We start from the raw sequence: 12,490 nt of genomic DNA, 5'->3' as shown, positions 1-12,490 counted from the left end.
CACACATATGTGTGTGTATCCTTGTGTGAAAGCACTTAGATCCCATATAAATTTAAAAATTTTGAACCCATAATTAAATCCAAAATGCGTGGTTCACCCTAGGTCGAGGACCTTGGGCAACAATATCAGCATATTGGAAAAAAATAAATTAAATAGGGTTAGCTAAGTGTATGTACCCTTGGGAAAAATCAATTCAATCCCATAAGGTTCAAAGGTTTGGGGTGAAAAACCATGGTTTAAGGAAACCAAGTGGAATTGTGGGTGTAAGTGAAAAATGACAAGTGGTAATATGCACATGGTTTTTTGTTAGGTGAGACCATCGAATGGCTAGTGATTTCTTTCATGAGTGGTGTGTCGAGCTTCCTTAGCTCTAGTTACATTAGTGCATGGTGGGCTCTTGTACTAGTAAGCCTTAGTCTAGCCCATTTTTCCTTGAGTTAACTCATCTAAAGTGATGTGCATGGTGGCTGGGACTTATACATGCAAATTTAGGTGAAATTCCATGTATATGAAGAGCCCTAACCTATCTAAAGAGGTCCTCTACCTCATTTTTACTACACACCTAGTAGAAGCATCATCATTAGCTTTGAAAAATACTCTTTTATACTTCTTCAAAACTTTTATGACATCTTACACCTAGGAGTACTAGCTAATCTAGCTAAAAACGACATTTAGGCCATCTTGGAGAGTGAAAGGGAACTCAATCCCAAGCTTGAAGTAGGTGTGGATTTTCTTCAACCTGTAGTGCAAGAACATCAAGCCAAAGCTATTATTCAAGTAGGTCTCCTTTCGTATTTCAAAATTTTAAAAATAGGCAAAGACATGTCGCTTTCTTGATATTTTAAATCATTGTATCATGAATTACCATTTATTTAAATCTCTGGTTCACTGAGAACAACCAAACATATGAAAATAATTTTTTAATTAATTAAAACCTATTCACCCCCTTTGGCCTAGATGTTACAAAAATTAACTATATCTCTTCACTGTAGTAAGTAAATAGCCTTTGATAAATAGAAGATGAATTTGATACAAATAAAATCTTACAATTGTCTCGCGTCGCAGTGAAGAAGAAGCCGCCACCGTGCTGCCACGCAGTGCTCGATCTCTCTCTCTCTCTCTCTCTCTCTCTCACACACACACACACACACACACACACACACACACACACACACACACACGCAAGAGAATGGGATGGAGAAGATAAGGCAAGAGCACTCCTTGTATTCAACACATTGAGAATGAATGTTTTTAGGGTTACATTTGACTCTTATACGTGACCTAGCCATTCACACATGGGCGTCCACACATGGCCGACCGGTCCTAACCCTTATCCTAATGACATTCGAGGTGCGCCTCTCATCGGCGATCACCCAATCCCTTTATCCTGGTGCCGACAAGCCCAGCCCATGACTCAGAATACTTAATGTCTGTCATAGGTTAACATGCCCCCTTTCCTGATGTAGATTCCGTCCTCGGAAGCTGTGGTATGGTAAGCTTGATAGGGTTTGTTGTGGTAGGCCGTTTGCAAAACAGGGAAGTAGAGTGAAAGTATTCTGGAAATCAAAAGATATAGAGTGTAATAAAATCAAGCATGTTAGACCACAATGGATGTTGCCATGAGAACTTAGTTAAAGGGGTCACATGAATGAGCTAGCGTAGCAAATTAACATGAGTTTAAAATTATTGAAAGTAATTCAAGAGTTAGCAAGGTGTCGAAGGTTAATCAAGGTCTATAACTAGCCTAAGTCAAGGAAAATTACCAAGCTTAATAAATAAACAGATGACCACAATGTGTCTACTCTAAGAACAAACTAATACCACGAGCCTAGGGACACAAGAAACATCAAAGTTATAGGAGCCTTTTGCCTTTATTTCTTTATGCACGTGACAATTTTTACACACAATGGCGACCTCCCTAAAGCAAAACTAACATCGATCCTGTGCTATGTTTAACACAAGGCATTCTCCAGGAATCTATTAGTTCACCTTAGGCAAGGCTACCCCCTACCAACCCAGGGCATCGGTCTGGAGTAGACTACTCCTTGCCTACCAAGTGTCAATAGGGTGATAGGCCAACATTAAAGCACATAATAGACTTGCATTGCCATTTTTTGTAGGCTTTTCTTTTTATTTTATTTATCTCTTTTGATTTTCGTTCCTGAACTATAATATGTTCTTACATCCTTTCGACAAAGGGGTAAAAGCTATGTCTTGAGGTCAACACACACATGGCCAGGTGTCAAACATTAAGATGGTTTGACCCTAGACCTAAGAAAACCGTATTCCAGGTTTAACTAAAGACTTCATGCATTCTCAAGAATATATCCAATAAGGTTAAACTCATTAATGATTTACACTAACACGTTAGTAGGCAACTTCAAAAACTAAGTAGTGCTTTGACAAATTCCATGTGGTCATGCATTATAGTTCATACAATTAATTGAACAGTAAAAACGAAAGAGAGTGGGCATGGAAGAATTACACCTGTATTTTGGAGATCTCCTTGATTTGATGAGAAATGCCCGCAATTTGATGAGATATTTATGTATGAACATTACGGCAATCTTAGGACTTGAAAGCGAACCCACCTCAAACTTTTCAACCTGTACAACTAACTAACAAGCACTATACCACCTCGAGAGGCACATCAATTGAAAAAATAAGGACTTGTTAAGCACACAAAACTAAAAACAACTTGAAAACATTAACCTACCTACCAGTCACCACACTAATACTGAGGATCAAGGTAAGAGGATGTTGTAGAGTCCTAGCTCTAGCCCTAAGGCTAAGCCTCTATCTGCATCATCCAAATAAATAAAGTCCGCCTCGATAGTGCCATGAGTTTCATCTGTCCATTCATCGTCAGATATATCTTCTTCGTATTCCCATCCACATAAACTCATCAAGAATGTAACCATGCAAAGATAGTCATCCTGTGGAAAAGTAAAGTCTTGGGCTATCGGGGATACGTCCTCTACGGAGTAGGGGTCAGTCGTGGTCAATAAGCGAATCAACCATTCTAATTCCTCAACATTTTCCTCTCTGGCTAGTACATCTATATGATCGAATTCGGTTTTAATTACAGGATAGCACATGTGAAATATCTGAGAAAGGTACAGATGACACCCCTCACCAAAAGTGGGAGTGGATGAAGTGTGTGATGCTCGTGCATTTGCCATATCTGCAAACACAGATATAGCATCAGTAGGTTTATGAAGACGGGTCAATCTAGTTCCTAATTGTGTGCGGATATTTCTCCTCTTAATGTGCTCTTGCTCTTTTTACTATTTTTTGTTTTTCTTTTCTTTTTTTTTGTGTGTATGAAGCTATATATATATATATACATCCCCTTGTATTTGGGAATTACATGGTCACGGGAGAAGGTTAGGGGAGGAGCCAAGAGAATATCAAACGTGAGTACATGCTCCCCCCTTCCTTGGGTAGATCATATTTTTTGTAATGATGTTGCAGCCTCTTGGAACCAATTTGTCGAGCGGGTCATAGGTGGTGATGTGATCAGATAGCTTTTTATGACCCTTGTGGGGGCTACATCAAATTGCAGAGATGGTAGTGTACGCTCCCATGAATGAACGGAGGAAATGGTTTTCGATGATACTTTTACAAGGGGAGACGTAGACTCATTGGTTACTTGGTGGGTATTGACAAGGGTGGGTGGAGAGCGTGCAGAAACTTCTATATCAACGTGTGCCTGGCATGAGGAGCTAGAAGCTTCATGTGGCTCCCCCCTTCTTGAGCTATAGGTGGTATCGATCGATATCGTTTAGGAATCCAAACTAGCTTTGGAAGAAGTGGTGCGGAGCACTTCGTTACCTTTCCCTTACCACGGTCTTGAATTGTCGTTGGGGTGGCAACGCTTGGTTTGCAAGGTTTTACAGGCGATGTAGAGGGATATAGCTTATGTTTAGGGACCCAAATTTGGTCATTCCCTTCGTAGTACCGTTGGGCTGCTAATAATTTTTTAGGAATCCAACGTATGTTACGTTGCCTTTTCTCGGGCGGGTAGCTGCTTTCCTACTACGAGGCTTCTTGTCTGAACGAGATTGAGCAGTGGAGGTAGTCGTTAGCTAAGCTTTTGGGACCCATTTGTATGTACTCTTTGGTATAGTAAGCGGAGCCTTGGAGACCACACTGCATGTTTCCACTCTTGGCGTTGAAGCGTTTGAGGGGTGGCAAACAATGAAAGATGGTTTGGCCACTTGACTTTGTGATTTTTTGTTATCTAGCGCTTTGTCCAGGGTTGATGGCTTAGGTGCGAAATTTTGAGCGGTCAGACTGAGTGTTGGTTCTTGCATTGTGACTCGCCTGGTTGCCCAATCAATATTGCACTTGGTGGCTAACATCCATTTGCGCCCTAAGTTTACAGTTCCATCCATAGTACGAGTAGGCATAACCAAAAAGCTTTGAATTACGGTCCCCTTGTCATAGGCAACAGGAGTGTGCAGAATTCCTGAGACAGGGGTTTTCTTTTTATTGATACCCTTAACTTGGATAGCACTCTTGGCTAAAGGTGGTTTTCCAAGTTGACACCACACTCCATATGACAGCAAATTGTGTTGAGCTCCCGTATCCAATAATGCATTATACAGCACTTCCCCGTAAGGACTCTGTAGCTCAATAGGGTATCTTAGAGGCGGGTCAGATTCCAGTGAATCCTCCGCTGCCTCCTCGAAAAATGCTTGCGTAATTCCCAAGTTGGCTTCTCGTTGGCGCCTAACACGCTGTTGACGTTCTTTGGATTCAATTCTTTCTTGTATCTTCTTAAGCTCAACTTGTTCTTTGGCTACCCTCTTCTGATGGATTGCATGTAACTCCTCTTGGCTCAGGGAGTCATAGTATCTTTTGAATTTACTCCCATTGAGGAATCCAATAGTTTCAACTCTGTGGAGAGTCTCCACTTGGATGGTACCTTGCGGGGTAATTTCACATACTCTATACGGTCCCTTACCAGCATATTTGAGCTTCTTCTTTTCGTTATGCACTCCATACATCAGGACTTTATCCCCAACTTTGATGTCCTTGTCTTTCAGGTGGCGATCAAACCATTTTTTCCTTCTATCCTTCTCCACAAGGGCATTGTACACAGCCAATTGTCTTTCTTCGTTTAGTCACTCAAGGATATACAAATGCTCTACTAAGGGATTACCATCCCAACCCTCTTGAGTAGCAACACGAAGACTAGGAATGACAAATTCCCATGGCATGACTGCTTCTTGGCCATATAGCATCTTGAATAGTGTGCAATTAATAGCCACTTTGTACGCAGCAGTATGATAGGCCCATAATGCTGTCGTAAGCTTTAGATCCCAATTCGTGCGATGAGCCCAAACAGTTTTTGTTAGAACAGAGATTAAGGTCTTGTTGGAACTCTCGGCTTGGCCATTCGCTTGCGGATAATACGGAGTGGATTTATAATGGGATATCATGAAATTTGTTGTGAGCTCCTTAATGACTTCATTTATAAAATGTGTAACGTTGTCGCTTACAAGTTCAAAAGGACAATCGAAGCGTGTGATTATATTTTCAAAGAGGAACTTGGCTGTTGTCCTCGCATCTGCCTTACGTGTCGCTTTCACTTCAGCCCATTTAGTCACATAGTCAGTGGCCACAATAATATAGCGAGATTGTGTGTTGCGGGCCGCTGGGCTAATTGGACCTACAAAGTCTAAACTCCACTTTTCAAATGGTTGGTTTACTTTAATTGGACGTAGGGGCATCCGATCTTTCCGCTGGGGTCTTTTGTAGCGTTGGCATTCATCGCAACCCTTCACAAAAAGTGATGTACCTTGGAACATAGTGGGCCACCAATACCCTGATTGTAAGATCTTTCGCGCCGTTAAGTCTCCTGAGAAGTGAGGCTACATCCATATGTGCCGTTAAGTCTCCTGAGAAGTGAGGCTACGCCCATATGTGCCTCTTGCAAAATATATAGATACTCATCCTCTTGGGCACAATGCCTAAGAACGTCATCCTTTCCTCTTTTATAAAGAGTCCCGGCCATCAGGCATTAGGGTTCGCATTCCTTGATCAGCTTTCGAGCTAGGTCTTTACGAAGCTCTTTAGGTGGAAAGCCATTAACCAAAAAGTTAACAATCTTCTCACTCCATTCAAGCATTGTCTCCACCATGAACAAGGAAGTGTCAGGTAAGTCATCATCAACTCCCGTAGGAGCTTCACCATTAGGTTTTTTGCCCGGTCTCACAACAACAGTGAAATCAAACTCAAGAAGAATCAATAGCCATCGTGTGATTCTTCCTGTGGAGCATGGTTTGTTTACAAGATACAACAATGCTTGATGATCCACATAGAAAACAGACTTGGTGGCAAGAAGGTAATAACAAAATTTCTTTACTGCATATATCATTGCCAACCCTTCTCGCTCCGTAGTGGTGTAGTTCATTTCAGCATCATTCAACTGGCGACTGGCAAAGCTAATGGGGTAGTCTAGTTTATGCTCTCTAGGTTGAGTTAGTACACACCCAATAGAAAAGTTTGATGCATCAATATGCACATGGAAGATTAAATCCTAGTTAGGCATTCTAAAGATTGGAGCACTCGCCAAGGCCTTCTTTAATAGCTCATAAGCACGGCCACAATCTTCGGTCCAAATAAACTCGATGAGAAGCTTGTACAATGGCTGAGCTATCTCAGCGAAGAATAAAATAAACCTTCGATAATAACCAACATGGCCCATAAAGCGTTGGACTCCCTTATAGTTAGTGGGTGGGGGCAATTCCGGAATGACCTTGATTTTACTCTCGTCAGTGGAAATCCCATTTTTGGACACTATATGCCCTAGAATAACTTCGTGTTTAACCCAGAATTGGCATTTGAAAGGATTCAATGAGATGCGATATAATCTACACCTTTCAAATATTTTTCGTAAATACATCAAGTGCTCGTCCCAAGAGGAATGGATTCATTGGGTAGGGACGTTGCTGGACTGGTTTAGCAGTGCTAATCATTGGAATTGTGTGTTGCACCACAGAGGATGGAACACCCTTCATATCATGGTATGTCCAAGCAAATATGTCCTTGAATTCTTCAAGAAGCCTCTTAAGTGTAGCTTCTTCCGTCTTGGTACCGCCGGGCCATCGTAGACACCGCTACTCCCATTGGTAGGCGTTCGTTGGGCTTTTGTGTAGACGACTTTACGTTTCCCCGTGGTAAACGATTTGAAATGCTTGGGTGCTGGGTGTAAGTCTACCGATTCTTGTTGTGGCATGCTTTTTTCTTTTAATTTCGCATCCTTTTGTTGCTGAGCTAACTCTCGGTTTTGGCGCCTTCTCGCAGTACGACTTAGTTTCGGCTTCTCTTTGATTTTTAATTGGGCGACGTCATGAGGTTGTGGAATGCACCACATGACACTTTGGAGGTATTATCCCCAATTATCCGTTAACTTCCGATGAGCATCAATAGCTCCTACATAACTAAGCCATTCTGTAGGTGGATCTCTCTTTGTTTATTGTAGTCCGTACATTAGCTCGATAACGTTGTCGCTTATGTCTCGTTTTCTTCTTACCAAGTTTTTGATTTTTGTTTCTATCAGATTCGGACTCACTTGGGCGATTTTCATTTGTTTCTATCAGATTCGGACTCACTTGGTCGATTTTCATTTGTGTCCCTCACTTTCGAATGAACTGCAAGAGGTCACTGTCCTAGGCCTTGAGCACGTTGCTTCCACACTTGGGTGAATATTTGATTCATACCCCCTATCAGGCGCTTAGAGTTAGTTTCTTCTTGAGATTCAGACTCAGAGTTACATTGGTCAGAGTCTTCGCTACTGTCAGTGTCAAGGGAGTTTGCCACTTTCTTACCATCAGGAGTCAAGTGCATAACACCTATCATGTTTACTAGCACTAATGGTGGCATACCTTGCCCCTCAGGCGTTACCCAACTTGTGCCTCTATTTTTCCATGTGTCTATGGTTGCCGCTAGGTGTACCCAATCCACGTTATCCGACTCAGTCATGCCCGGTAGGACATCCATATAAGGAGAATCTTTCCCATCATCAGTCTCTTTTTTGCATGTATAGCAATACTTTAATGGGGCTGAGTGAATAGTGGTATCTGATCGATTATCGATGATAACCTTGCTTCCTAAAGGATGTGCGCGACCATTCTCAAGATCAACTCAAATGACAGAGTCCTAGAATTGTAAGTAGACATGGTTTTTCGATATGACATGCACCATTTGTGCTTCCCTCATGAAGGGGCGTCCTAAGATCATTTGATATGACATAGGATGCTTAGAGAAATCCATTACAATGAAAGTATGTCTTACCTTGTATCCCAGAACTTTGATCTTAAGGTCCCTTAGCATTCCAATAGGTTTAGCTATAGTTCCGTTTGCCATCTTAACTACTATGTTTGTGACTTCTAGGTGAGGTCTTCTCATAGATTCCCAGTTTTTAGTCACAATGCTCACTCCAACACCACCATCAAGGATTCCCTTTAGAGTTAATCCCTTGGTAGTAATGGGGAAGGTTGCATTAGATTCATCACCTTCAAAGTACTGTCCCAACTTGTTAACAGGTACTTCAACGACTGAGTCTTCATCTAGGTTGGGCCGTAGATCCAAATGTTCCTCCTCATCTTGAAGCATGTCGGGTGTATCCATATTTGCAAATTGTGATAACCCCGCCTTCAGTTCTCCATTTTGAGAAATGCCCAAAGAGCTAAGAATAGATCAGGATCTCCGTATAGCTTGGATATGATCGAGGTTCTGATTTCAGAGGACATGAAATCCATTAGTTTAGACACATTCAACGGTACTTTTTGAGATGTTGGCCCTGGCTAGGGACTGGTGAAGATGGAATCACTTCCTCTTCGATGGGGTCAGGCATTCCCTCACTAAACATTCTTTCAAGCAAGAAGGGTGTCTACCCACTTCTTGATGTCCTATCCTCACTTTCGTCCCGAATGATACTAGGTATAGCTAATGGTTTATGGCTCCTGTGAGGCTGAACTTGTGTAGGAAACACTATGTCTGGAATTTTGATTCTTCTAGGGTCAGCTGGCTCCAGTTCTCTTTGTGTTTCTTCCACCAAACCCCTTAAGTGTTGCACCTATTCAATCTCCTCAACTGGGTTTGGGTAAGTTCCAATCTTTTTCTTGAGGGTTTTTGGCCCACGTGGCTTGTCTTTGGGAGTCTTAGTCAGTCTGGGTAGCCGAGAGGGCATTAGCTGATTTGGTTGTGGGGCCGGAGGAGTTTCCCTTTGTTTTCCCTAATTTATGTATTCGCTTGATTCTCCTTCGATGAGCTCCCGAGTGGGTTCCTCCCTTAAAGTAGTGGCTTTGGTCCCCATGGTTTCTATTGAATCAGAATCATCTTCAAGATCATTCATATACATGGGGTCGTCTCCTGTGCCTATATTAGTCTTTGAACTAGGCTTGGAGGTTGTGGTATTAAGCGATCTCTTCCATTGCGTTCTCTTTTTCTTTTCTCGAGCAATTGATGCAGTATCCCTCTCTTCAAGAATGTAGTTTTGATTTTGAAGCATTGATCGTGTGACTACATTCGCGGGTACAACAGGTGTGGTTCCTAGTGCCTCATTGGTGACCTCAACCAAATTCAATGGCGTAATCTTGGGTGCACTCGGATTATGTGGACATTAAGCAATCAAATGATCTATGCTGCAACGATTACATGTAAGTACCGGCATTCCCGACATGCTCCCTTGATTTTGTTGCATTTGAGCAGTGATCTTCTGTAGCCTATTAGGGCACTCCGCTACACGATGCGGTCCACCACAATCGTAGCATTGAAGAGGTGGTCTCCTGGCCACGGTATTAAGGTTTTGCCCTCTTGTGGCGAGAGCAGCCGCTTGATATATAGGCTTGACTTGCCCAAAATGATCCTCCATGTAGTACTACGGAGTCATTTCAAACGTATCAATCCCATATGAAACAGTGGGGTCTATATCCTCTTCATAATCCCCACACGCACTATGTGACTCACAACCCATCTGATTTATAGGGGTAATCCTTGGATGTGGAGGTTGTGGTCCTAGCACTGGCGGTGGTAACAGCACAGACTAGACTACATTTGGGTTCCTTAGAACTATGTGTTGTGACGGTTTCTCGACAGGTGGTGCAGGCATCAATGCGGGTACTTGAGGTGTGTTTGACCAGGCTAGTGGTGCCTCATTTGCTAACATATGCTTAATTACTACACAATCCTTAGATTGATGGCCATACTTACCACATGCATTCCAATTCCCATTGAATTTAACTCTGAATGTGGGACATTCACTCGTACTATGTGGTCCTAAGTAAACTGAACACCATTGTTGCTCTCTTCTTGGGTATATATGGCTATTTTAAGGAGCTCGATTACCCCTAAAGTATTCTTGGAGAGCCTTAGTACTACAGACATTTCGGATATCTTGGGCTCCTTGGCAATAGGTTTTATAGTCATTGGCTCGTGCCCAGATACTTGCGAACTGACAGACTTTGTCTCCGAAGACACCTTTTTACCTACAATCATCAAGTTGTCTTCTAACTGGATTGCATTCGTCGCAGCGAGACTGCTTCCCACGTCGTAAGACCTCTAATGACTAGGCCATTGTATATGTCCTCTCATGGCACAATCCTCGGATGAATCTATCAAGAAGTTGGTTGTTATTGAAGCACTCATCGGGAGTACAGCGAGAATTTAGATGCTTTAGTCGACTAATAAAGTCTCTCACTGACTCTCCTTCCTCCCGTTCAGCTTTCTGGAGTTGAGATGCTACTCCCCAAAGCACACCCTCACGTATGTATTCTTTCAAGAACAATCTCTTGAGAGTGGGATAGTGAGTACGCTCTTCAACACTTAAAGTTTGATACCAATCTCCAGCTGTTCCACTCAAGGTTAAGCCTAAGGCTTTACATTTATGTAGCTCATTGTGCTCTTCCAACGAATCACACACGTGTTCAAAAACTTCAATGTGCTTCTTCCTAACATCTTTGTTACCACTGAAGTTCTGAGTGAGCTTGGCAACTTGTACCGCCTTGCTTCTAGGCTCTCTCTCATGTATGCCACGCATGTTTTCCGCAATAGATCGTCCGATCGTTTGAGCAAACGCTGCTAAATCACCTAAGTGAGTAGGCATAGCTGGTGGAGGCACTTCTGGGATGGCCTGGTTGACAAGAGTTGGCAGTGGTCTTGATATATATGTAGCTGATGTAGGATAGGATATGTGACTAGGCCTAGCTCCTCTTGGATAAGGGTTGTGGTAAGGCATTCGGGGAGCATACGCCATTGGCATAAGAGGAGGTGTAGGAGCTACCTGAGCATGAGTAGCGATAGGTACATATGGTCGATATGCACTAGTAGCGGTGTTGTAGGTATTGTACCACTAAGTAGCGGTGTTGTACTAACTACAGTGGTAACGGGTGCACTTTTCGTCATGCTCATCATCGGAGTAGGCATTGTGGATTCCCTAATGGAAAGTTGAGCCAAAGTTGGAAAGCTAAAGTTACTGCTCGTGGGCTCAACCTGCATTGAGACTCCAGGCGAAACAACATACGACGGATCTATGGGACTCACCGAGGGAGTCTCCAATTTTACAGGGTTGGTTGTTTGTCCTCGCCCGTATCCAAAAATCTCATAGGTCCAGTGGAAACTAGGTTCACTCCCCTATTCTGCCTCTCGAATTGGATAATTCTATGAATAACCTCACATATCATTTGTTGTTCATCTAGATTGGTGGCACTAGATGTAGATCGTATGACTTCTAACCAACCTACATGGTATGTGTAACCCGTGGATAGGTCAGTCAGAGTCTCCGTGTGTTGATCATATTCCCAATTTTTATTGAGAAATATCCCATCTAAACTTGGCGTGCCAAATGGTTCTCTTGAAGTGGACGCAATGTCACTTCTTATGGATTGACTTCTAGGGACCTCTACTTTAGGAAGAGCATTAGAAAATGGTAGCTCAGTAGGGCCTTCATTAAACGAAGTGGGTAGAATATCCACATGGACACTCTTTGGGAGGGTAGGGTCTACATGAGATGTGAATGGCGAATCTACTTCCCCTCCTCCTTCGTTTACTTCACTTGTCGCATGTTCAGAGCGTGTAGCTCTACTAAAGGTCTCTATTAGATGACTAAACATGCTAGATCCGGGTTGTGGGGCCCAAATTGGCACGTTTTGTCTTGCTTCCTCAGAGTTCTTGGTAGGGTGCCCTTCCATGACTTCAGAGTCGGAGGACGAGTCACTAGCCGCTATTCGTGGATCTTGGGTTGCACTTTCTTGGGTTCTAACTGAAGGCCAAGATGCTAACGTGGAGGGATGGTGTGAGCCTACGTAAACTGAAATGTTTTGTAGTTGCTCAGACTCTAGCACCCGACCAGAGCGTAGATGCATGTGACGTGGGTACCCTACGGGCATTGGTAACTACCCTTGAAGCCCACACAAGTGGTTTCTCAGGTGTTTCGCACCCCGTTTCTACTTGTTTTTGTTTCAAATTAAACCTGTTTTTA

Source organism: Cibotium barometz, chromosome 37 (genome assembly GCF_041138505.1).
Source record: "Cibotium barometz isolate CiBa-2024 chromosome 37, ASM4113850v1, whole genome shotgun sequence".
Lineage (NCBI taxonomy): Eukaryota > Viridiplantae > Streptophyta > Polypodiopsida > Cyatheales > Cibotiaceae > Cibotium > Cibotium barometz.
The sequence above is the reverse complement of the archived record's forward strand: the minus strand, read 5'-3'. Positions refer to the sequence as shown.